The sequence below is a fragment of the Phyllostomus hastatus genome, unplaced genomic scaffold (genome assembly GCF_019186645.2).
Source record: "Phyllostomus hastatus isolate PE091 unplaced genomic scaffold, TTU_PhHast_1.1 phas_contig_40, whole genome shotgun sequence".
NCBI lineage: Eukaryota > Metazoa > Chordata > Mammalia > Chiroptera > Phyllostomidae > Phyllostomus > Phyllostomus hastatus.
The window spans coordinates 2,198,584-2,224,569 of NW_025333872.1; the positions used below are offsets into that span (position 1 = coordinate 2,198,584).

The 25,986-nt window shown below is 35.8% G+C and overlaps 1 protein-coding gene across 1 annotated transcript in view; it reads left to right on the top strand.

The window, feature by feature from the left end:
* The window catches only part of ZFAND3 (zinc finger AN1-type containing 3), a 331,244-nt gene that overhangs the window by 154,376 nt on the left and 150,882 nt on the right, over positions 1 to 25,986 (top strand). The window lies entirely within an intron of this gene.

The following is a 25,986-nucleotide window of genomic DNA, read 5'->3' on the forward strand; positions in this document are numbered from 1 at the left end:
AGTACCACAAGATTTTTCTGCTATCTCAAAGTGGAACATTCCTATGAAACTTTTTGTAAGTCAAAATGACATAAAAACAAAGAAGCAATTACAATTAATTTATATGGAAAAACTTTGGAGCATTCACAGATGTAAAAAATAACCTACCAAATCATGCCAAGTGATACATAAAGCCCAAAACAACACTAAATATAGTAAAAGCAGGAATAATATGGTAAATACACAGCCTGTATAAAGTAGTAAAAATGTATGTATAGTGTTGTTTCACTTATTAAAAAGACTGACTGATTTACCCAGAAGTTTAAGGTACCAGAACACCATGATTTGTGCAGCCATCAGTCCTCTCCAGCAATAGATTTTTCTGTTTTATCCGTTACTGGATGCTGACTAGAAGAGACCACTTTGCTACTAGCAGAACCAGAATTAACTTTCGTAGCTTTTAAGATTCTCTCTGTGTAAATAGTATGAATGGTGGGCTCAGGCAAGTTCAATGTATGGATAATGCCTTTATTTTGTTCACTGTGAGGGATACCTGTATTACTGTTGGATATGCCTTCAAAATGAAAAATCTTCTTTAAAATAATGTCTTTAATAAGTTTAGTATTGTTTCTGAGGAGAAATTTGGAGTTTCTCAGGCAAGTCTAGAACTGTTTTAATTACTTGAATATCCTTTTCCTTATAGAGAGCATGTTTTTGAAAACTTATTGTTAAAGTTATTGTAGTTGGGAGGAAACACTTTATGTTAGATTTTTTGGTAAAAGTTTTTAATTCTACTGTACATTAGAAGTACAATATTAATTTTGCCAGTAAGTTGGAAAAATGAAGCAAAGTTCCCATAGTAACGATATCTTTGCCCTCACACAGCTGCATTATTACCCCACTGGACTGTGTAATTAATGCTTTTCCTGATAACCATAGAATCACAGAGGATTCTTTCGGTATCACTATGTATGAACTTTAATACTGCTTTTCTAGTAAGCTGTGTAAATATGTGGTCTCAATGTGTATCTTCACTTAGACCTTTATACTTTCTATTCTTGCCAAACTTTGTCCTTGTTGTGGTATCTTGCTGCATCTGTTGCAAACACTTTTCCATCCCCTCACTCCCTACCAGATATGTTACTGTTATGAAATTTGTTTATTTTTGTCTCCGAATTCCTGACTTTCAGCATTGTGTCCATGCCCCTCCCCCTCCGTAATTCAGGCTGTTGACATTATCTCAATATGTTTCTAACAATATGCTTACTACTTTTTTTTTGTTTTGCAGAATTAAAATATACTACTTTCTAAATGCTTTTCTTAACTCTGTGTGTTCTTTTCTTACTCCGAGATAAAATAAATAATTGATTTGTTTTCATATTTCTTCGAACGACTCTTGTTTTTCTTGCTCACTTAAAAATGTGGCCTTAACTTAGATTAGTAGCTTTTTCCTTCTTTCCTTTTCTCCAACATTTACTGAATATGCTTTATGTCAGAGACTTTTAGGCTCCAGAAATAAGAGCAATGGGAGGCTTGCCTACTTTTTCAGTGTCTAGTTTTTATTCCACAAATATTTAATTCAATACCTAATGTATACTTGGCACTATTTTACCACTAGGAATATAGCAGAAAATGGAACTGGCAGTCTACCTTATATTCTTGTAGGAGGAGAGATAAATATATTGATATAAATATGTTGTATGTCATTTGGTGATGAGTGCTGTGGAATAAAAAGAATAATTAAGGGGAGAGAGGGCTCCTAGGGGAGAGCTGTGTAAATATGCAGGCTTCTTATTTTATGTAGGGGAGGTTGGTCATTGGGTAAAGACCAAGTCATGAGGTTATCTGGGAGAAACAGTGTCCAGACAAAGGTGACAAGTCCAAAGGCCCTGAGGCTGGAGAGTATTCAAGATGTATACCAGAAACAGCAAAGGTACCACTTGTAGCTGGTGCAAAGTAGAAGACTAATAGACTGGTAAAAGATGGAATCAGTAGTAATAGGAGGTTTATTTAGACACATCTGGACAATATTAACCATTTTAGATGGTGCCAGTCTAACCACTGCTCCTTTTCACCCTGCCTTCTTAGACACCTCCATTACATCTAGCCTTGCTACAGGTACTGATTCTTGGTCTAATTTATTATAGACATGCAACTGAAGCTTGTTTCACTTGATGTAGAAATAATGACCTTGGGCAGGGCAGGTGTCCTCGAGCTGGGTATAGACCAGTAGGTCTTTAAGAGATGAGTGAGGAATGAGAATTTCTATTCCTCAGAGTCAGTTTCCACCCAGGATACTGTGCCACACTGGAACCTAATATCCTCTGAAAGATCTGTAAATTCTGTAGGTTTCATATTTGTCATTGGAAAAGTGGATCTGGAAGAGGTATGGAATAGCCCTGATTCTTGAAAGCGCATGTATTATCATTGGTTTGTAGAACTTGGCCTCTTGACTCATGAGAGAGGCATTTTCCTTTTTTGTAGAGAGTCTCTTGTGGAAGAGGATCCCCTTAGGACTTGTGATTAGTTTTTGATAAATACACTTTTCAAACAGGCACAATACCAAGGTTTTGGCTAGGATTTTACTAGGGTATACTATGTATATCAATTATTGCTATCTTAATTAGGGAAAAATTTCTTTCACATGCCTCTGTTTTGTTAACAAGCATATATTAAAGGCAGGTAGTGTACTTTTGTATTTAGTATTCTTTAGCAAATATTTGAGTACCCACTACATACATGGTACAGTTTTTAAAAATTCTTTACAGATTCTCTTTGGAGTTTCATATTTTTCAAAGTTTGTTGTCAATCATTTGGCTTTTACATATTGTAAGCAACATAAGGAAATCCTAATAGAAAAAAGATTTTTGTGCTTATTAACTTTTTGTATTCGTTCAGCATTCTTTCACACTTAACCCATTTGAAGGTAAACAAATGCAATGTTAAGATTTTCTTGCCTATGGGTAATAAATCATGTTTGATAAAGCATTTAAATTTATAAATGGGCAATGTGATTTGCATTTTTTGAAAATATTTTACTACTGTTGCTGACTGGCTTTCTTTAAATTGATTGGGGCTTTTATTTTAACTTACATAATAAGGTTTGGGAACTGTGTTGTTTCTTAAACTATGCTTTTAAATTTACTCACCCTTGAAGGGCTCTCTTCTGGTTTTGTTTTTCTAGGTAGCACTTCTTGTGCTTAGAAAAAGAAAGAATTTTATGTCTGTGCCCCCCATCCTTCACCTGTATTTACCATCTTTTGCTGCTGAGAGAAATGGAATGATGATTTGGGTGTTTTTTTGGGGAGATAAAAGTAAAACACAGAACTGCAAGTGGATGAAAAAATTTGGGCCCTCACACCTGTTCTTCTCCTCAAACTTTATAGTTTAAAAATGTTCAAACCTACAGAAAAGTTAAGACTAGAACACAAGATCTGTATATTCTTCACTTAGCCTGACCAATTAGTATTTTGTAATATATGTTTTTCCTTTCTAATTTTTCTCCCACTGTTTCTTTGCTGCCTGCTGTACACAGGAGGTAGACATCCTTGACACTTGAACCCTAAATCCTTCAGCATGCCCTAACCAAGAATAAGGATGTTCTTTTACATTTCTACAATACAATTGTCGTAACTAAGAAAAATATCAACAATTTTACAACATTGAATACTCAGTCCCTATTCAGATTTCCCTAATTGTCCCCAAAATGTTTTTTATGGCAGTTATAAAATTTTGTTTTAAATTCAAGATTCAATGAAAGTTCAAACTTTTGAGTATGTTTGTTTTACTCTACAGTGGTTTCTCTGCCATTTTTTGGTTTGTTTCTTATTTTTCTTGACTTTTTTTGTAATCTAAGCCTTGGTCAAAGTCTATTTTATACATTCCAAATTTATCTCATTGGTTTCCTTATGATTAAATTTACCTTAAACATTTTTTTTCTTTTTTTGGCAGAATGCTTTATAGCTGACATATGATGGTACTTCTATTGTATCCCATTGGGGGTTTCAGAGTCAGATTGTATTATGCTTGGTATGAGTAGGTAATTTCAATTACTTAGTTATATTAGTAAACACCAGATTACTTCTCATATTTTCCCATCTGTGGGATCTAGACTCACTTTTGGATTAAATTATATATAGGAAAACATTATCTTTTCAATCTAGAAAACCTGGGAATATTGGCCTAAGACACATTGAATGAAACCATGAAGCTACAAATATAATCTTTGCTCATTTCTGTTAACCTTAAAGTGAGGTTTTGTTTTTTTTTTTAAAGAGGCTTTTTTTGTGTCCTTATTGGTAACATGAGCTGTTTATGGTTTTAAATAATAAAGTATTGGTACAGACTTATCAATTTCCTTTCAGAGCTCAGGAATTTAACTTTGAAGTAAAAAAAGTTTTCTGAACTATTTAATAGCTTGTTTTCAACCTAATCAAATTGAAATTGTCACATGGTAGTGATTGGTTTAAATGTATTTACATTACAGAGCACATTGTAGAAGTATTTTGTTTTTTGTTTATTTAGTATGGAATTCTCAACTCTTTTGAGGCTGATTATGATTTTTTAATTTTTTTTGGCAGTTACAAAAATCCTCCTTTAAAGAATGAATGTCACCAGTAAAGAATAAATCATTATTGATCTGCTTAAACAGGATATGTCACAAAATCAATAAGAATTTAGTTCCTAACTTTTTGCATTTTTGAATTTATTTTCTAGAATTATGTGTTTGGTTTAGAAAACAAGTTGATGGTGTGTGTGTGTGCATATGTGTGTCTGTGTTGGTTTCTGTTAGAAAAAATAATTATATAATTGAAATGTTTTGATCTCAGAGTTGGAACAAAGTGGTTAAAGTCATTGGACAGTAAAGCCTAAAGTGTCTTTGGAGGACAGGTAACTTCCCATATTGGATCAGGGAAATGGGAACACATTCATTCTTTCTTTGATTTTATTTTTCTTACATTGCCTTCTACTCAGAATCAGTAGACTACATAGACCACCTGATGTCTGTCTCTAAGTGGATGAGATTATTTATGAGCAGGTTGAAGCAGTTCTTAAGTGTCCACTTCTTCCATACAGAGAGACTGCATATTCCAAGCTCAGACATTATTTTTCCCACAGAAATTGCCTGCCATCACTTCCCTAGCAGGAGAATGACTAATTATGAGCTGGAGTCTTAACATTTTTCATTGTTTTGACATTGTGTGCTTGGCAGGGTGTAGAGTACTTTACTTCTTTAGGGTGTCTATATTTATCAAATACAATGTAGATGCCTTTATAATATTAAATATGTGATTTGTAACTCTTACCTTCCAATTTCCATCAATAAAGCACAGCTGCTTAGTTACAAATCAGCCTGGATTAAGCCGTTTGTTACATTTTGTGGCTCACTAGAGTTACTTGAAACAATGAAGATTTACCAAGAGTATAAGGCCAGATTTTTGCAGGTACTTATTTCTGTGCTTTGGTAGCATTCATCTTTAATGGAATGTTCCCCAAGTGGACTGGTTCCCCAAGTAGTGAGCAGCCCTGAAATTTCTTATCTCAGACAAAAGGGATGATCCAAATGATTGTGTTCTAGAATGTTGTCTCTAGGTGATCCAGTGGTTCTAACTGCCTGTGTTGCTGGCTGTAGTGTAGTGGTTGAAGAGCTCCTTTGTGTCAGTGAATGAATGAGAGAATAAAAGGCAAGGGTATTAACAGGAAAGTGACATACTGCTGGAGATACCTGTGTGAAGACATTAGTTCTCTTGATGCAGTGTGCTATGCCCAGGGCACACAGGCAGCTATTGACTTCTGGCAGATCCTATTAACCAGATTTTTTTTCTCATTTTTTTTAGGTGATTTATTTAGTAGAAATTTGTTTCTTTCAGCTTATTTAAGGAAAGGGAAATTTCTATCTGTGTCAGTCTCATCTGCAATTGTAGGGACAAGTTTTTAGGTGAACTTACTGTCTTCAAGCATTAAATCCTCAACTTTAGTTCCCTTTAGCAACCCCAGATATGTATTAAGGAAATAAATTCTAGCTGGTGCCATTCCGTTGGTTTCTTGTGTACATTGTTTCTGAGTTTCTGTTAATGACAAGTTCTAGAATAAAGTAGAAATTCTTTTTTGGAAAAATCCATTAGGAATGTGCAGTGGTAACTGTTCCTTAGCCAGATTGTTGCGTAATTTAATTCTGTAGTGGGAATAAAAAATGTTTAAAGAATTCCATTGATGAATATTCATTGTTAACTATATATGTTGTGTATGTTGCCTGATGCTGGGGAAATATAAAGATGAGTAAAGCAGAATCTTTCTTGAATGAAATTTTATGTTTTTAAAAGTCTTTTAATAATTACAAAAAAAGTAAAACAAGTAAAATGAGTAAAAATTTGTTTGAAATATAAAAAAGTGAGCGGGTAATATTTGTCTTTTACAAGATACTAACATATTAATCTAAGTACAAAATTTTAAACAGTGGACCTGTTATCTTAAAGAAAAAATTTTAAGAGCAGGTTTTCAAAAGTTGTAGTCTTGCCAACACTATATAAATAACACAAAATGTGTTCTGCTTTAAGATTATATTGATAGTCTTTACAGTATTTCTTTCCAACACTGTTATCTGATCATCACATACGTGAATGGAATGATCACTTACATTTATCATACACTTGTTACACACTTTTTTTATTATCACAAACCTTTAAGAATAAATTTTATAGGGAACTCGTAAAGATTAGTAACTATCTCATGTTATAGATCTAATAGTGGTCAGACCCTGGATTGAGACCAAGTGGTAAGCTTCTTTTTAGCTGCTTGCTTTTATTAGGCTCAGTTATCTTCACCCACTCCCTGCAGGTTTTGGGGTTTTGTTTCTTTTTCTGTTCAGTGTGATTTGGAAGAACCTGCAAAACTCAATCTAAAGTAAAGAAATACACTTTTCACCCTTTCAAACTTGTATTATAACAGAAAAATCTTAAGGAAAAATGTGGCTGATTTCATTATCTAAATCATTTTCAATATTTCTTTTCAGTTCTGCATATATACATACTTTTGTAACGTGTAACTGTATTTGTAATCTTATATTCTACTATTTCTCTCTCATTGAATTAGGCATTTCACATTTTTTAAGAGTTTATTTTTTAGAGAGGGGAAGTGTGGGGTGGCTCCACCTGCAGGGCTCCTTCCCTCCTACCCCCCTGCCGCCATGGATGAGAATAAGTCCCCCAACACATGATCTGCTTGGGGAGGAAAGGTGGCCGATCTCTCAAAGGAGAAGGGCCAAGAGCCTTTTCCTCAATGGGATTTTATTGGGTTCAGTTTGCACAGGAATACAGGTAAAGGTCATCAATCATTGTCAGGCAGTAAGGTTCAAACAATAGATAACATACAAAGAACTACTAGGGCTTATTCTGAGTCCGGATCTGTTAGCTAAGGGCCTATAAAACTTTGGGAAACACACTCATTTCCTGATCGGACCCTTATCATTTAATTGACAGCATTCTTAGCAAAGCAGGTTTCACAGGATTTTATGTATTCCTTCTTAGGCCTGATTGCCCTGGGGAACCCACCATTTCCAGCACAGGGCTGCACCACCCTTTGTCATTGTTTCAGGCTTAAGTCAGGCAGGGGAAGTAAGGCAGCCAAGAGATTAGGAGACTTCTCTCAGACAGAATGAGGACTCAGGCTATGTCAAAGCCAAGGGGCGAGGGCCCATCACCCCCTTTTGCTATAACCCCCCAAGTCCTTTCCTGGGGCCCCCGTGATCGTGCCTGTCATAGGTCGTCCCTCCCTTGAGGAATCTTACCTGTCATTGGCTAACCAATCATGCATTGGAGAACAGGTAGGATGAAGTAAAAGGGGCAGAGGTGGCACCCTGCCAGGGAGATAAGCTTTGTCTCTTTAGTGGTTTATGGTCCCAAGGTTGCTCACTCTGCCTTAGCCATGGGGGAATTATAGCTTCTAAAACCAGGCCAGGGCGGTTCCCAACAGGGAAGGGAGGGAGAAAGAGAGGGAGAGAAATAACAATGTGTGTTTGCCTCTTGCTCGACCCCTCACTGGGGTTTGAAGCCCTTGGTCTGCAACCCTGGCATGTACCCTGACTGGGAATCGAACCAGCGACCCTTTGTTTCACAGGCTGGCACTCAATCCACTGAGCCACACCAGTCAGGGCAGCATTTCACATTTTTTTAATTAAAATTATTTTTAACTGTTGCAGATTATGCCATTGACCTAATTTATCCATGTTTCGTTTATCTATTTCCCTACTTTGGGACTGTGTTCTGGTTTTCAGTTTTTCATTATTATGCATAACATCGTAATGAACATTTTTCTGAATAGAAAATTTTTCTTCTTTTGAATTATTTTTATAGGATAAATTTCCAGAAGTGGGGCAAATCTGCTATTGAACCTCATATGTTAGATTGTGTCTAGTAATACCTTTGTGTTAATTAAGTAGGGAGAAAATTTGCAGAATAAAATGTGTTATATTCCCCATGAAGTCTGCATTATCTAGTCATTTTTGCATATAAACAATAGAGGTTGAGTTATTTATACTATTTTTATAGATATTACTGTACTTTATTTATTTTTATTTCTTTAGTTTTAGAGATAGGGGAAGGATGGGAGAAAGAGAGGGTGAGAAACATTGATGTGCAAGAGATACATCAGTCGGTTGCCTCTTGCATGCTCACCATTGGGGACCTGGCCCACAACCCAGGCATGTGCCCTTACTGGGAATTGAACTTGGTGACCTCTTAGTTCGTAGGCTGGCACTCAATCCACTGAGCCACACCAGCCAGGGCTATATTTCTTATTTACATAGGGAAAATAAGAATTGTAGAAATACAGTATTAAGTTAGAAGTGCTGCAGCATTTCAGTTTTATCCTGTGGCATGTTCTTTTAGTTTTCATACTTTTAGGAATATAACTGGTATATGATTCTAAGCCCTGTAAGAAATAGGAATGAAGGTAAGAATGGCATTGCATTGATAGAATAAGGTTCAAGAATGCTTATTGACTGGGTTGTTAGTGGATTTATGTCATACCTGTAAGAAAGGAGTTTAGCCAGAGCAGACACATAGTAGCAGGAGGAGAGGAAGGACTCAAATAAATAAATACACAGTTCATATCCCTAAGGAGTACCAAGGTAGCTCCTACTTAAGGTTAAGATAGCCACTACAGGGGGAGAGAGCTATTGGGTCAGGCTTGGGTGCCCTGTGCTTTGTGTTTCACAAGAAGTGCTTTACTTCCCTCATTGGAGGCCAAGATTACTGTTTTATTCATCCTTTGAATTCTAGTACAGTGCCTGGCACATAGTAGGCCCTTTGTAAATGCTTATTTAGTTGTTAAATTTATGGGTGGGCTTTGAAAAGAGTGGCTAGCATACATGCAGTAAAAATTGTATTAAATAACTTGAGGCTTCTTGGGCAGATGTACAGAGGTTGGTAAGAGGAGATTTTGGTGGCTTGACTGGTAGTTAGCAGAATTGGAAGATTGCTCAGGAAGAAGAAATGATGTTAACTGCTATATTGAAACCTCATTTGAGAACTTAAAACCACACAAAAATCTGCACAGAATGTTTTTGTGGTAGCTTTACTGTGGTCTTCAAAAAACCCTAGAAGCAACCAAGATGTCCTTTAATAGGTGAATGAACAAACAGACTGGTACATCCATATAATGGAATACTGTTTGGCAATAAAAAGAATTATGAACTATCAAGCCCCAAGAAAACATGAATGGATTTTAAATGCATGTTGCTGATTGAAGAAAGCTTGTCTGAAAAGGCTACATTTCGTATGATTTCTGTTATATGAAACTAAAGTGATGGTTTGAAGATCAGTGGTTGCCAGGAGTTTGGGAGGAGAAAGGGAGGGTTAATTAAGTGTGTGGGGAAAGTTTTAGGGCCATGAAACTATCCTATATGACACTAGAATGGTGGGTACATAACACTGATTTGTCAAAACACATAGTTTTACAGCACAAAGGGTGAACTTTAATGTATGCTATTTAAAAAATCATTTAGGAGATTGTGAGATCCCAGGATAGAAGACAGAGTGTGACAAAAAAATTACATTGTATAAAAACAGCCTCACTGAAGGGAAGGTAGAAGGAAAAGATACTGACCTAAGTAACTTTGGAAACAAGACCAAAGGCAAAAGACCTGCACATAAGCACTATACTTTACTTGATAAAGTTGTTTCCCAAGGAGAGGTATACAGATGAACAGTTTTGATACTGCTATACATGTATACTGGAATTGAACAGCTAAGTAAATGGATGGTGGCTGGTTGAAGTCAGGTTTCTTTCCAGTATTTGAGTGGGAGTTTACAGACAAGCAAGGGATGGAGATTACAATGATCTATATGGCAGTGCAGGGTTGTCAAACTCATTTTCACCGGGGGCCACATCAGCCTCGAGGTTGCCTTCAAAGGGCCAAAATAATTTTAGGACTGTATAAATGTAACTACTCCTTAATTGTTAATTCAGGAGTTGAAATTGCATTTGGCCCTTTGAAGGCAACCGTGAGGCTGATGCGGCCCCCAGTGAAAATGAGTTTGGCACCCCTGTGGTAATGGGTTATAGTTGGAGATACCAGTAAGAACTCATTACAGATACAAGTGATTATATACAGGAATACTTATAGATACATATACACATAGGTTGGTACACACACAAATATTTCCTTAGTCAGTGGAAGGGCCCTACAAACAGTGACAGCGCAGTAGCATCAAGTATTCTCCAATACAAAGAACCAGGGTTCCTGGAGAAATAGCAAGTTCTAGGACTGAGGCAGGAAATATACAAATACAAGATGAAAATGAAGCATATTGTAATGGTAGAAAGTAAAAGAAGTGATTTAAGAAAAAAAAATAGAAATGCCAAAGGGACATAAAAGCCAACTAAAAAGAGCTCCCCAATAGCTGAAACTGGAACAATTTGAGCAACAAATTAAGTAGTAATGGATTACAACCCAAAGCATAAAGCACCTGTGAGTCCATACTAATATAATTAGTACTTGATTAAATACATAAAAATGGGAGAAGAGATGAATTTGTTGTGCAGAAGAATTCCAAATTGTTTATGGAGATATTCCTCCCTCAGGGAAGGGGAACCTAGGCCTCCACCCCTTAAGTGCAGGCTGTGAGCAGTGACTTCCTTCCAAAGAGTAATATGGAAAGCTGGGGGAAGAGTACCTTTAAAATGGAGATTCCTGATAAGTACTTCCTCAGGTGATCAGCATCAGTAGTGATTATTCATGTTGATAGCATGTACCCTTGATATGATGTGATGAGAATGGCACTCTATGGTCTTTATCCCCTAAACCCATAAACCCAGTGTAAATATGAGTAAAACATCAGACAAACCCAGACTGATGGTTCTTCTACAAAATACCTGACCAATACTCTTCACAACTGTCAAAGTCAGGAAAAAACAGGGAAACTGTGAGAAACTGTCAAAGCTAAGAGAACCAAGGAGACCTGATGATGAAATGTAATGCGTTTTCCTGAGTGGATTCTGGAGCAGAACAAGGAATTAGTAAAAACTAAGGAAATATGAATGAAGTATAGACTGAACATTAATACGGTATCAGTATTGGTTCGTTAATTGTAGCAAATGTACCATACTAATGTAAGATATTAATGATAGGGGTATTGGCTTCCAGGTATATAGGAACACTTGATACAATCTCAGTACCTTTTCTATAAATCTGAAACTGTAAAAATAAAACTTACTTTTTTTAAAAGAAAATACTACTTAGTGGCACACAGCTAGAATTGCTTGTTCTTATCTCCTGATGAAATTAAAAAAATCTTTTTAATAAAAGCAAATTCAGATAAACCAAAAAGCTTCCTGTGTTGATCCTAAAAGTTTCAGTATGAGATCTGGCTTGATTCTTATACTTATTTACCACTTTAAGAGCCCAGCAGCTTCTGTTAATTAATTATAAATTCTTTTTCATCTAATTCTGAAATTGAGTACTAGAAACTGGTGTTCCTGTACCCTCCAAAAATGTTTATGAAAAAGTGAAATGTCCACAAATCCTGACTTTGGGTCGTGCTTACCTTCTACTTTGTGTAATAATTCTTTGTATATTTATATTAGCAGAAGTAGTCATAAATTAAAAAATTATGTACACTGAATCTCCTTCTGATGCACCAGATAAAGCTCAAAGTTTGCTCTAATTACACTCAGGAGAACATGTTGAAGATGTAGGATAATTTATAAATGCAAGAATACCTCTGTAATCTCCAAAATAAACTAGAAAGAATTCTAACATATCTGTATTTAGTGCTGCTTAAATAAATCATATTCTCCTGACCTGGAGAGGTTAGTACCAACTTCAAAGTTGAATAATATCCTTAATCCCCTAGAAACAATTCAGTTATTTCTGAAACTAGTTCACCCTTCCTTTCATCATGAGTCCATTTCTACTAGTGTCTGCCCTTCTTGAATGTACAGAGTGCCTCTGAAACAATAGTTAGGTCTGAGAACTAAAGGGCTGATACAACTGTATCTCGTGAGATAGTCTGTGTTCTGTTATAAATGGTCTTCATCCTATTGTCCCATTCTTGCTCAATTTATTTTGTGTTTCTCTGATCTTTCCACAAAGCAGAGTAACATAAACTATATTAGAATCTTATCTTTTAGTGGGCTTTTGGCTGGAGGTTCAGAGTTCCAGATTTTGGAGAGTATAGTATAGCATTGCTTTTTGTGCCATAAAATTATAAGCTTGATATTTGCACCTTTTCTTTTTTAACCATTAATTTATCCCATGGTCATAGGTAAATACCCTAAATTTGTATGATATAATTGATGTAGTGAGATATCTGATATATCTAGTTTTGGAAAAACTTTTTTTACAGCATGAATAAACATATATTTGTATGTTCCAATAGCTCCCAATAAGCTCTGTAAAGAAAGTCAAAGGAGTAAAAGTAAAGGTAATATCTTTGTCCCTGGGAATAAAAACTAGTTGCACACAAAAGAAATGAGCTTTGGTTGTTGGCCTGAGGTGTTCTCAATCTTTTTCCTTCAATCTAAATATTGATACATTAAGTGAATACAAAGTTTAACAGTTATGTGCTACTTTTATGTTTGATTCTCTGGTTATTGTTTATATTTTAGTTTTCTCATTATTTGAAATGTAGATGAGAATAGTTCCCAAACTTCGTGAAATTTTAGGGCTCAAGATCTATCAGCTTTGAATCTTCAGTTTAGATTTTAATTAAAGTGGCTAAAATTGTATTGGGCTTCCACTATTTCTCCACTGAAAGCATTGACATATACTAAAATGAAAACAAAACTAATTCAAAGATCAAATTGTTCAGTGAGCAAAAGGAAATAGTTTGATTATATTTGATTAATTAACTTTATTTTTATTTTATTTTATTTTTAATACTATCTTTATTTTTAAAGAGGGAGAGAAGCATTGATGTGCAAGACATACATTGATTGGTTGCCTTTTGCACGCCCCCAACTGGGGATCTGGCCCACAACCCAGGCATGTGCCCTGACTGGGAATCAAACTGGAGACTTTTCAGTCCACAGACCGGTGCCCAGTCCTCTGAGCCACACCCGCCAGAGCTATTAACTTGATTTTAGTATCTTGAAGGTGAGATGCTGGACTATTTGACCCAGTGGGTAGCAGGTAATAGACAGTGGTTGTTCACTAAAAAGTACCCATCTTTTATGACCAACATCTTTGGCCTGCAGTTGTCATATAAGGACAGCCTGAGCCAATTTATTATCTTACTAGAAGGATATATGTTTTCACGAATGAAAATACATCAAATGTGAACATTTTAAATAAAGGAAGCCCCAGAAGTTTTGTCCAATTAATAAAAAGCATGAGTTACAGAATGTTAAAAAAAAGAGGTGTGATTTTCTTTTCAAGAACAAAATATAGTATTATAAGAACCTGTGTGTTATATAAGCCAGTATAAACATAAACTAGGTTTGGTTCAACAATAAACACTTTCTGAGCTCTATAAAGACATGAGTACAGAGATTCCTCAGGAAGCTTAGAGTCTGGTTCTGAATTATACAGTTGTATTTTAACTTAATTTATAATTATTAAATCATCTTTTGTATTGTGTTTGCTTATAAATGGGAATTAATGAAATTTGAGTAAATGAACTTGTACTGTTGAAAGCTGGGCAGACAGAATCTTAAGCTTCCTGTTTATATCTCTCTACCTTCTCCCCTCAGGGTATACTCTATTACTTTGGTTCCTTACCCCAGCCATCATTTTCTGTATTCTGAATGAAAACATTCTAATTTATATTTTCTTTAAGGCTCTACTATTGAATGGTAACTTACTTTTTCTTCCTCTTAGCTTTACTCATTAATTTTTTAATATTTAATATCAGACCAAAGGATAACCCAGGCTCATCATTCATCTTTCTGGGATCAGCATTCTAAGTTTTATAGTGGTCCCTTAGAGGAATGTTGTAATACTGTATTTTAAAAGTTTGGTAACAGGATTTGGGTGTGTAGCAGATGGGGAAAGGCTACTATGGCAGGGGCTTCAAATTAATGCCCTCAAACTTGGGTATATACAGTTTGGGATCTTGTGGCTATAGAAAACTTTCGTTTATTATGAAGTTGATTTCTGATAGTAGATATTTGGTAGAATCTTAGCAAAGGGGATATCTGATTTCCAACACGTTAGCTCTTACTATTATATTGCCTGCCTTGTAGATATGATCAGTGTTCTTTCTGTGCTGGATTCCTTTCCTTCTTTTCTCTTTCCCTCTCATCTTTGCCCCTCCCACCTTTTGCATTTGTTGGGGTTGCACTGTGCCAGCAATATCCTGATTAAGACAACTATTATTATAAATGCAAAAACTTTGTTTTTGACAAGAATACTTTTGTTCAGATGAAAGTGAATGATATTAAATGTAACAAATTTTTCATTTGTACTTTTGATGCTATAATTCTAAATTTTGAATATTTGAATGTGCAACATATAAATTTATAACCTTCAAACTTGACTTTTTAGCCCAACACACATTATTTGTAGAATAGGAATGGGTTGGGGAAAATGAGATCCCAGAGATAATTTTCAACCTTTATTTTTAACCATTTAAAGTTAAAATGCTCATCTCTTCTATTAAATGTCCAGCTATATAACAGATGTGGTAAAGATAGCCAGATTGGAAAAAATAGAGTGGCAGTTCTTTTGGGGGGCTCAGGCAATAATCAACCTGGGCTTACACAAAGTCTATAAAATACAGATATTGAACTAGAAAATCATTATCATCCCCTCTAACTATGAAAGTTGGTGATTTTCTTGGCATCAGAAATTAGTGGAAGTGTATGTGAATTGTGAAATGCTAAGCCTATAACAAAAGGAGATAGTTGGTCTTCAATGAGATAATCAACTTCTGAAGAGCAGTGACTTTGAAGTTTTTATATGAGGGAGATCGAAAATGAGAGTCTGCCCAGCAGATTTGCAGAGAATCTTTGATAAATTTCTTTAGTGCCATTTCAAACCCCAGGAGCACCACATAAGATAGCTTTATTTTGGGCTCTCTTATGGACATATTATATATATCTACTCTCACTGGATAGACCTGTCTAAGCATTTTTTTGAAAAAGACTGCTGAACTCTCAAAGATAGGGTTTAATATCTTTAGCAATAGATGGCAGACATTGATAGATGGTTTCTAAGCATAACTCCTTGCAATCAAGCCTTAATTTCTTTATAGTGTCAGTATATAAAATGAGGAAAGGTATATATTATTACATTTTTCAATGAGAACTAACAGTTGATTGCCAAAAATACATTTTTAATAGCCCCCAACTTTTCTAGATCAGAATCACATAGTGTAGTAGAAGAAGCTCTGAAACAAGATTTACAAGTCTCCCGCCTTCTCACAGTTTTGGGCTCTTGGGCAAGTAATTTAACCACTCTGAAAGACAGTTACTTTTTTGTAGAATGATAATAATACTACCTATTCTATTCATATCCTATAATTCCTGTGAGAATAAAATATGTATATTAAACTATTTTGAAAATATACTTAAATAATTTGTGGCCATGGCCCTGTCACAAGCCCATTGTTTGGGAAGGGGGAAGAATCAGTAGTTTAAAATTGTTTATAAAACTAGTTTCTACTCTTTTATTTTAGAATTAATGAAACTGAAATCTGTCTCACATAGCTAGTCAGTTGCAGATACAGGTCAGTGACTTACGGCTCTGACCCATACAGTCCAGTTACTCTTTTCTTACTCATTACATTGATCTTTTCTCCCTTTAGATTCAAAATTAGTCATGCACTTCTCATGGTCTTTGGTAGAGGGTGGGAAGGAGAGGAAAGGAAGGGATAAAACAGGTTTTGTAACTTTGTATCCTTTTTAGACAAAAGTATTTAACATAGATTTCTGAAAGGATACTTATAATTATGTCACTGAAGTCAAAGATGTAGTCTAGGTTTTAACAGGCAAGTACAGTCTTAAGTCTGACCCTCTTCGTACTGTGTGATGGTGAGAGTTTAAGTCTGTGGCCATTTTAGGGTTTTGTGTAGAATCCAGTAAGAACTGTGTACTTATTTGATTCTAAATTAGTCATGATTATGTATATTTTCACAGATGTGATGGAATTATTTATTGTAAGAAGTAGAAAACAGTGTTGACAGAGCTATCTTTCTCTAAGCACCATTGAAATCAGAGTAATTTTTCTTCCTTTGCCAGTTATGACAAATAACTTCCCATTTATTCAGTGTTATACAAGAATATGAATACATTAAATCAAATAATCACTTTTCTTATAATGATAGATTTTTTAAAAATCTTTTTAATTATTATACAGTTATTATATTCTGCATAGTTAATAATATATGACTTACCAAGAAGAGGATATTACAGCTGAAAAGTCTTAATTTAATCAGGTCTCTAGAACAAGATAGGTTTCAAAATATTTCTGTGGTTTTACAGTTTTTTGCTATGTATGAGGTAAAGTTGACTGCTTGGCTGTTACCAGTTTGCACTAAACTAAATGTACAGTTCAGGGCACATGAGCACATACACACATTTGGCAGATTTATTAAGCCCATAATTCTGGTCCTTTGAAAGCCCTTTAAAAAGTTATTAATTAGGCAATCACAGATTATTGAACCAGAAGAGTTATCTCATGGTGTACTAAGTGAACTCAGATGAAGGTAGAGCCAGCTAGCTTCAGCATCTGTCCCCTACGTGATGTAGCCCTGAGGCTCACACTGAAGATGTATAATGTGGGTTACTTTTACTTCGGTTTTCCATGGTGACAGCTTCAACATACATTATGCCTTAGAGAAAGGTCATCATCTTCCCATTATGACACATGGTATACCATTTCTAATATATCATCTTTTGTGAGCAAAGGAATTGGAGAAAGTGTGTTTAATGGACCTGAGGTAATGTTTAATAACAGAAGATATAAGTTAAATTGACCAGCTCTTGTGTGTCTCTACATTTAATGCAATAGAGTGTGAGGTGGTGAAAATTTTCACACTAATTTTATTTCACATTTAACAATTATTTTTTAAATACAGAACATGTGAAATTTGCTTAATTAAGAGGCTGTCCTTTTAAAGTTACCTATAAATTAGGCCTACTTTAAGAACTCTGCTGTTAGTGCTTTGTCTGCATTCAGTGCTATTAATGCAAAATAAGCTTGCTAGCAACTGGCTAAAACATATCTTCTTTCTGTTATGAATAACACAGGGTGCAAAACTCACCCACATACTTCACGCAAAAAAACAAAGCTTATGCATAATACTGACATGTACTAAGCCTGCAGAACAGAGGATGAGATTTTTCTTGACTGATGGTTTTGTCAGTTGTGGATTGTTCAGAGAGGAGGGAGGAACAAGAGAGGTGTAGATTTCTTGAAAGAAAAGGCTTCCAGAGTTCCAAGGACCTGAGGAGTTGTCTCATGTAGTGTGTCTAAATATTTTAATCCCCCACCCCTCAAATCCAGAATCACCTGAGGAAGTCAGCACACTTCCTTCAGTAAATAATGTCACAACCTGGCGGTTGGAGGGGAGGACTTGAAAGTGCCGGAAGGGATTCTCATTGTTCCTGCACTTATACCTACGAGTACTCCCTCTATTGAGAGTCCAGCATCCCTTGATCCCAGAGAAGGGAGAGCTGTGGAGGAGTTATTTGAATTAGGTGGTTCTCAGAATTTGGATCACATCAAGTTGTTTTAAAAAGTTTAAAAAAGAGAAGGGAAAATGACTGACGTGGGTTTTACAGCTTTTATTCAGTTGGACATTTAAAGAGAAAGTCGTCAAGGTAGAGTTACAAATAAATTATAACAAACATAAATGTAACAATGGTAGAATATGTTTACCTTTATAAAAAACTGATATTGATCTTACTCTACTTATTTAACTAAAACATTTCATTGCCTGGTCCAGGATTGGGCTAGGATTTAGGAGTTACTAATCAAGTGATATAATTAACTTGAACAATACTATGACAGTTTAAAATTAAAAATTATGATGTTAGCCTATTGCAGCTCAAAGTTAATTCTTGCCTCATGGTAAGCACTGCTGCAGAATAATTTTAATTAATTTTAGGTTCAACAACTAGAGAGGCTTATAGAAAATTTGAGCACAACTGAGAAAGCAACCCAAATCAGTTTCAGTAGGTACTCCTGAAGGTGGGTGGTGTACATTGCCATATTGAATTACTGTATTCACAAATAACAGTTTTCTTGGGGTTGTGGGATATATACGTTGAAATCTTGAAGAATGATTTAGGGCCCGGATACTCCACCCATAATCTAGGAGCTAGCTATGTTAGTACTTGGGAGCTGCTGGAAATGAAGAACCTTGGGCCCCACCCGAGACCTGCTGAATCAGAATGTGCATTTTAACAAGATCTCTAGGTGATTCACAAGCATAACAAACTTGGATACTGCTTTCTGGGACCTTTCTGAAGGCTACGGTTTCGATTAGGTAATTTCCACATAGCCTTTCCTTTGTCTTATCTAATTAACTGGTGTTATAAGTGAGGATTATTAGAGGAAATAGGTTGTTAAAAATAGCACCTAAGCCCTGGCTGGCGTAGCTCAGTGGATTGAGTGCGGGCTGGGAACCAAAGTGTCCTAGGTTCGATTCCCAGCCAGGGTACATTCCTGGGTTGCAGGCCATAACCCCCAGCAACCGCACATTGATGTTTCTCTCTCTCTCTCTCCCTCCCTCTCCCTCCCTCCCTCCTTCCCTCCCTCCCTCTCTCTCTCCCCCCCTTCCCTCTCTAAAAAAAATAAATAAATAAAATCTTTAAAAAAAAAGAAAATTTACTTAAAAAAAAATAGCAGCTAAATCTAGCCCAAAAGTGTAGTACAGAGGGGTTTTAAGACCAACATTAATGATAATATGACATAATTAGCTTATCAATTAAATATAAATTGGTATATCTAAAGGAATCCTAAGTTGCTTTTAAGGCTTATCTTTTCAGGATATTTTTTTAAAGTCAATTTTTTATAATTGGTTCTAGAGAGAGTGGAAGGGAGGGAGAAAGAGAGGGAGAGAAACATCAATCAGTTCCCTTTTACAGTGCTCCCCAACTGGGGACTGAACCCAGGCACGTGCCCTGACCAGGAATCAAACCGACAAAAATTTGGGTTTGTGGGAGGATGCCCAACCAACTGAGCCACACTGGCCACTATTTCAGGATTAGTTTTATTTTTAATAAAACCTAGGTAAAATTGCAAATAGAGGAACATTTTTTAAGCAGGAAGAAATTTCCATTACAGTTTTTGGAATATACAGTAACAAGCAGTTGAATTTTCTAATGTTTGAAGTTATTTGTTACACCCTTCACCCCTCCTCCAGCCCAGCCAGCTTCAAAGCTCTGTTAACAGTGAATATTTTGAACAGGAAGACTCTGTTCTGTTTGGGTATGTCTAGCAATGGGGAGATCCTCACTCCCTCCCTGTTTGTCCCTCTTTCCATCTCCCCAACCCCTCTCACACTGTTTTTTTTTTTCTTTCCCTCTTTTCTACAGATAATTTCAGTGTTAGTGTAAATTTAAACTTCTTGGTGATAGTACTAAGATTCTTGAGAACTTGTCCAGTACTTATACACAAAGACTATTGTTCACTTTTAAAGACACTTTGAAGGGCATAGGTTTAAGTCTGCTAAGTGGAATTAAGATCTATAAGAATTACAATGGGCCCTGGTTGTTGTGGCTCAGTGGATTGAGAGTCAGCCTGAGAAGCAAGGGTCGCTGGTTGGATTCCCAGTCAGGGCATATGCCTGGGTTGCAGTAGGTCCCCAGTAGGGGGTGTGCAAGAGGCAACCACACATTGATGTTTCTCTCCCTCTCTTTCTCTCTCCCTTCCCCTCTAAAAACAAAATCTTTAAAAAGCATAACAATGGAAATTCTAGTAATAGATATTTAAATATATAATCATTCCTTTATGTTTGTATATAGGGTTCAGAGTCTTTAGTACCCTGTAATTAAGAATTCCCTTAAGGATGCTTACCTCCAAGCATATTGTTCAAAACTGACTCTCTCCTGTACTAGAATTAGTTCCCTTGTACTGGTTGTGAGTAAGCATTAAGTACCTACCTGAATTGCCTTCTGTGGAAGAACTAAATGATTGGAGGATCTGAGCATTAGGGAGTCTTTATTGTGTACTTTTTTATGCCTTTTGAATTTTAAGCCCTGTGAATGTGTTGCTAGTCAAATAAATAGTTAAGGAAGTGTGTGATTTCTGATGCCAGCACTTGTAAGTGAAAGGGAAGAAAATAGGTTTGGATGGCAACTTGACAAAAGATAAATGCTCTGGACATCCTTGGTGGTGGAGTTCTTCTCTTTCTCCCTCTGTAGCAAGTAATTTCTAAAACACTGTTGGGTATCAGGTTAGAAAAGAGCCTGTTGTTCATCTCCTACCTTGTGGTCTTCTGTGTAAATATCCATCTGAAAATGATTATATCTGGAGAGAGAAAACCATCTTCCAAATCTCACTCACATCTGTTAGTCTTCAAGAGCCTGCCAAAACTGCATCCTGCACTTTTATAGGACCCTGCCACATGGAGCCATCATCCAGATTTTGTCTTGGAAATGGGTTTGGTTGAGCTACTTTTTGAGGGGGTTTCCAAAGAAATTCCTGGAGCAAATTAGGTCTCCTTCCAGCTATATTCACATACCAACAGAGAGACCTATCTTTGTTTTAATCTGAGCATATTTTAAGGGAGCAGGTATTATAACTAGTAGTTATGAAAATGCCTTTAAAGTTACAAACTGTGTGTAATCAGTCTCTAGAGCAGGGGTGTCAAACTCATTTTCGCTGGGGGCCACATCAGCCTTGCAGTTGTCTTCAAAGGGCCGAATGTAATTTTAGGACTTTATAAATGTAACTACTCCTTAGCAGTTTAGCGAGAGTTCAGTGCTGCCGCCAGGTACAGACAAGGTGCCAGGCCCTGATAAAACAAGGTTGGAGGGCCAGATTCAGCCTGAGGGCCTTGTGTTTGCCACCTAGAGTGTGCTCTAGAGTAACCATAGTATTATATACCATCTCTGAAATATAAAGTTCTCATCTTATCATTTGTTTAGGTCATCCTGATGAAATGAGAATATTCAGGGGATGATGGTGTGGAGGAAAAGTGTTACTTCATTTAATTTCTGCCAGGTAACTGGCCATAATGGTATAGGCTCCTTCTGAACTCAAAGTGTCAGTATATAACTATAACTGGATTTTGAAAATTTCTATATAATAGAATTATTTTGATTGGATTAATTCAGGTTCAGTGGTATACCTTTACTTTTTTCCTTTTTTAAATGTTATTTTAAAATTTATTATTTAATCTTTATTGTATTTTTCCATTACCATTTAGTCTCCTTACAACCCTCTCCAGCAATCACCACACTCTTGTCCCTGTTTATGAGTCCTTTTTCCTTTTGCTCAGCCTCTTCATCCTCTCTCTTCCCTCTCCACCAGCTGTTACCCTGCTCTCTATCTATGAATCTGTCCCCATTTTCCTTGTTAGTTCAGTTTGTTCATTAGATTCCACATATAAGTGAAATCATATGGTATTTGTCTTTCTCTGATTGGCTTATTTCACTTAGCCTAATGTTTTCCAGGTCCATCCATACTGTTGCAAAGGGTAAACTTTTCTTTCTTTTCTTTTTTTTTTAAATGGCCAAGTAGTATTCCATTGTGTAAATGTCCCATACTTGTTTTACTCACTCATTTACTGATGGACACTTGGGCTGCTTCCATATCTTGGTGATTGTAAATAACACTGCAATGAACATAGGGGTGCTTATGTTCTTTTTTGAATTAGTGCTTTGGGTCCCTTCAGATATATTCCCATAAGTGAAATCACTGGTTCAAAAGGCAGATCCATTTTTAATTTTTTGCTGTATCTCCATGCTGCTTTCCACAGTAGCTGCACTAGTCTGCATACCCACTAACAGGGCAGAAGGGTTCCCCTTTCTCCACATCCTCACCAACACATGTTGTTTGTTGATTTATTGATGATACCCATTCTGACAGATGTGAGGTAGTGTCTCATTGTGGTTTTAATGTGCATTTCTCTGATGGCTAGTGACATTGAGCATCTTTTCATATGTCTATTGTTCATCTGTATGTCTTCTTTGGAGAAGTGTCTATTTAGGTCTTTTGTCCAGTTTTTAATTGGGTTGTTTTTTTGGTGTTGAGTTTTGTAAGATCATTGTAAATTATGGATATTAACCCCTTATCAGATGTATCAGCAAATATGTTCTTCCATTCTGTGGGTTGTTTTTTTATTTTGTTGATGATTTCCTTTGCTCTGTAAAACTTGTAGTTTGATGTAGTTCCATTTGTTTATTTTTTCTTTTGTTTCCCTTTCTTGGGGAGATACATCCAATAAAATAGTGCTATAAGCAATGTGCAAGATTTTGTTGCCTATGTTTTCTTCTAGGATTTTTATGATTTGGGGTCTAACATTTAAGTCTTTAATCTGTTTTGAATTTATTATTGTGTGTGTTGTAAGAAGGTGGTCTAGTTTCATTATTGTGCATGTATCATTCCAATTTTCCAAACACCATTTATAGAATAAATTATCATTAGACTATTGTATGTGCTTGCTTTCTCTCTGTCAAATGTTAATTGACTGTAAAGGTGTGGCTTTACTTCTGGGCTTTCTATTCTGTTCCATTGATCTTTGTGTCTGTTTTTATGCCAGCACCATGCTGTTTTAACTACTACCACCTTATACTATAGTTTGATATGAGGTAGTGTGATTTCTCCAACTTTGTTCTTTTTTCTCAGGATTGCTATTGTTCTGTGGGGCCTTTAGTGGTTCCATATACATTTTTGATATATTTGTTCTACTTCTGTGAAATCATTGGAATCTTGACAGGAATTGCATTGAATATATAGATTGCTTTGGATAGTGTGGACATTTTAATTGTGTCAATTCTTCCATGAGCATGGTATGTGTTTCTACTTATTTTACCTTCTTCATTTCTTTTTTTCAGTGTCTTATAATTTTCTGAGTATAGGTCTCTTACATTCTTGGTTAGGTTTATTCCTAGGTATTCTTTTTAAAAGCAATTGTGAATGGATTTTTTTTCTTAATTTCCCTTTCTGTTCATTATTGGCAGCATGTGAAAATGCAAATGATTACTGGATATTAATTTTGTATCCTGCTACTTTGAAGTCATCTATGAGTTTTAGTAGTTTCTTGGTGGAATCTTTGGGTTTCTCTATGTATAGTGTCATGTCATCTGCAAATAAAGACAGTTTTCCTTCTTTCCAATTTGGATGCCTTTTATGTTTTCTTCTTGTCTGATTGCTATGGCTAGGGCTTCCAGTACTATGTTGAATAAGGGAATGAAAGACGTAGCTATCTTGTCCCCAGTCTTAAGGGGAATGCTCGTAGTTTTTGCCCATTGACTATGATGCTGGCAGTGGGTTTGTTATATATGGCCTTTGTTATGTTTAGGTATGGTCCCGCTAATCCTACTTTGCTGAGTGTTTTTATCTTAAATAGTTAATGGATTTTATCAAATCTTTGTTCTGTATCTATTGATATGATCCTGTGGTTTTTGTCCTTCATTTTGTTTATGGGGTGAATCACATTTATTGATTTGCTGATATTGTACCATCCTTACATTCCTGTAATAAATCCCACTTGACCATGGTGTGTGATCTTTTTTATGCATTACTGTATTTGGTTTGCTAATATTTTGCTAATATCTCTGTTCATCAGGAATATTGGCCTGTAATTTTTTCTTTGTAGTGTCTCTATCTGGTTTTGAAATTAGGAAAATGCTGGCCTCATAAAATGAGTTTGGGAGCCTTCCCTCCTCTTGTATTTTATGAAATAGTTGATAAGGAGAGGGATTAGTTCTTGGAAGGTTTGATATAATTCATCTGTGAAGCCATCTGGTCCAGGGCTTTTGTTTGTTGGGGGTTTTTTGCTTACTGCTTCAATTTTACTAAGTGTAATCTGTCTATTCAGATTCTCTGCTTCTTTCTGTTTTATTTTTGGAAGAGTGAGTGTATGTTTCTAGGCATTTATCCATTTTTTCCAGGTTGTCCAGTTTGTTCACATATAGTTGTTCATAATATTTTAATATAGTCCCTTGTATTTTTTTGGTGTCAGTTATTATTTTTCCTCTTTTCATTCTGACTTTATTTATTTGGGTCCTTTCTCTTTTTTTCTTTATGAGACTGGTTAAAGGTTTGTCAATTGTGTTTATCTTTCCAAAGAACCAGCTCTTGAATTTATTGATCTTTTGTAGCTTTTTGGTTTTTTTTTAGATTCTTAACTTGTTTATTTCTGCTCTGATCTGTATTATTTCCTTCCTTCTACTCACTTTGGGCTTTGTTCTCATTCAGATTCCTTTAAGTGTGAAGTTAGATTGTTTATTTGAACCTTTTCTTGTTTTTTTTTTTGAGATAGGCCTGTAATGCTGTGAATTTCACTTTTAAGATTGCTTTCTCTGTGTCCCACAGGTTTTGGATTGTTGTGTTCTCATTTTCATTTGTTTCAAGGTATCTTTTGATTTCTTCCTAGATCTCCTTGTTGATCCATTCATTGTTTAATACCGTGTTATTTAGCATCCATGTCTTTATACGTCTTTCAGTGCTCTTCTTGTGATTGATTTCTAGTTTCATGGCATTGTGGTTAGAGAAGATGCTTGATATGATTTTAGTCTTCTTGTTTTGTGTCCTAACCCATGGTCTATCTTAGAAAATGTTCCATGTGCACTTAAAAGGTACGTATATTCTACTGCTTTGGGTTGAAATGCTCTGAAAGGATCAATTAAATCCATTTGATCTAGTGTGTCATTTAAGGCTGCTGTCTCCTTGTTGATTTTCTGTCTGGAAGATCTATCCATTGATGTCAGTGGTGTGTTAAAATCCCCAACCTGACTCTATTTCTGTTGATCTCTCCTCTTTATGTCCATCAGGATTTGTTGCAGATATTTAGTTGCTCAAATGGGTAGGTAAATGTTTACTTGGGTTATATCCTCTTGTTGGATTGTTCTCTTTACTTTGTCTCTTACTATATATCCTTGGTTTTAAAGTATAATTTGTCATATATAACTATAGTACCCCAGCTTTTTTTCCATTTGAATAAAATATCTTTTCTATCCCTTTACTTTTAGTCTGTGTGCATGTTTTGAACTGAGATGGGTCTCTGGGAGGCAGCATATATATGAGTCTTGATTATTCTTATCCTTCAGACCCTGTGTCTTTTGGGTTGGGCATTTAAGTCATTTACATTTAAGGTGGTTATTGATAAAATGTATTTATTATCATTTTATTGTTAGACTATTTTCTTCTATTTAGACTGCTTTTTTCCCTTTCACTCCCCCCTCTCTTCCTCCCCCTTCCTTCTCATTTTCCTTCCCCTCCCTCTCCCCGTTAATATCTGTTGCAGTACTTGTTTTGTGTTAACGAACTTCTGTAGCTTTTTCTTGTCTGGGAAGCTTCTTATTTCTCTTTCAATTTTAAATGATAGCCTTGCTGGGTAAAGTAGCCTTGACTGTAGGCCCTAGCTTTTCATCACCTGGAATATTTCATGCCAC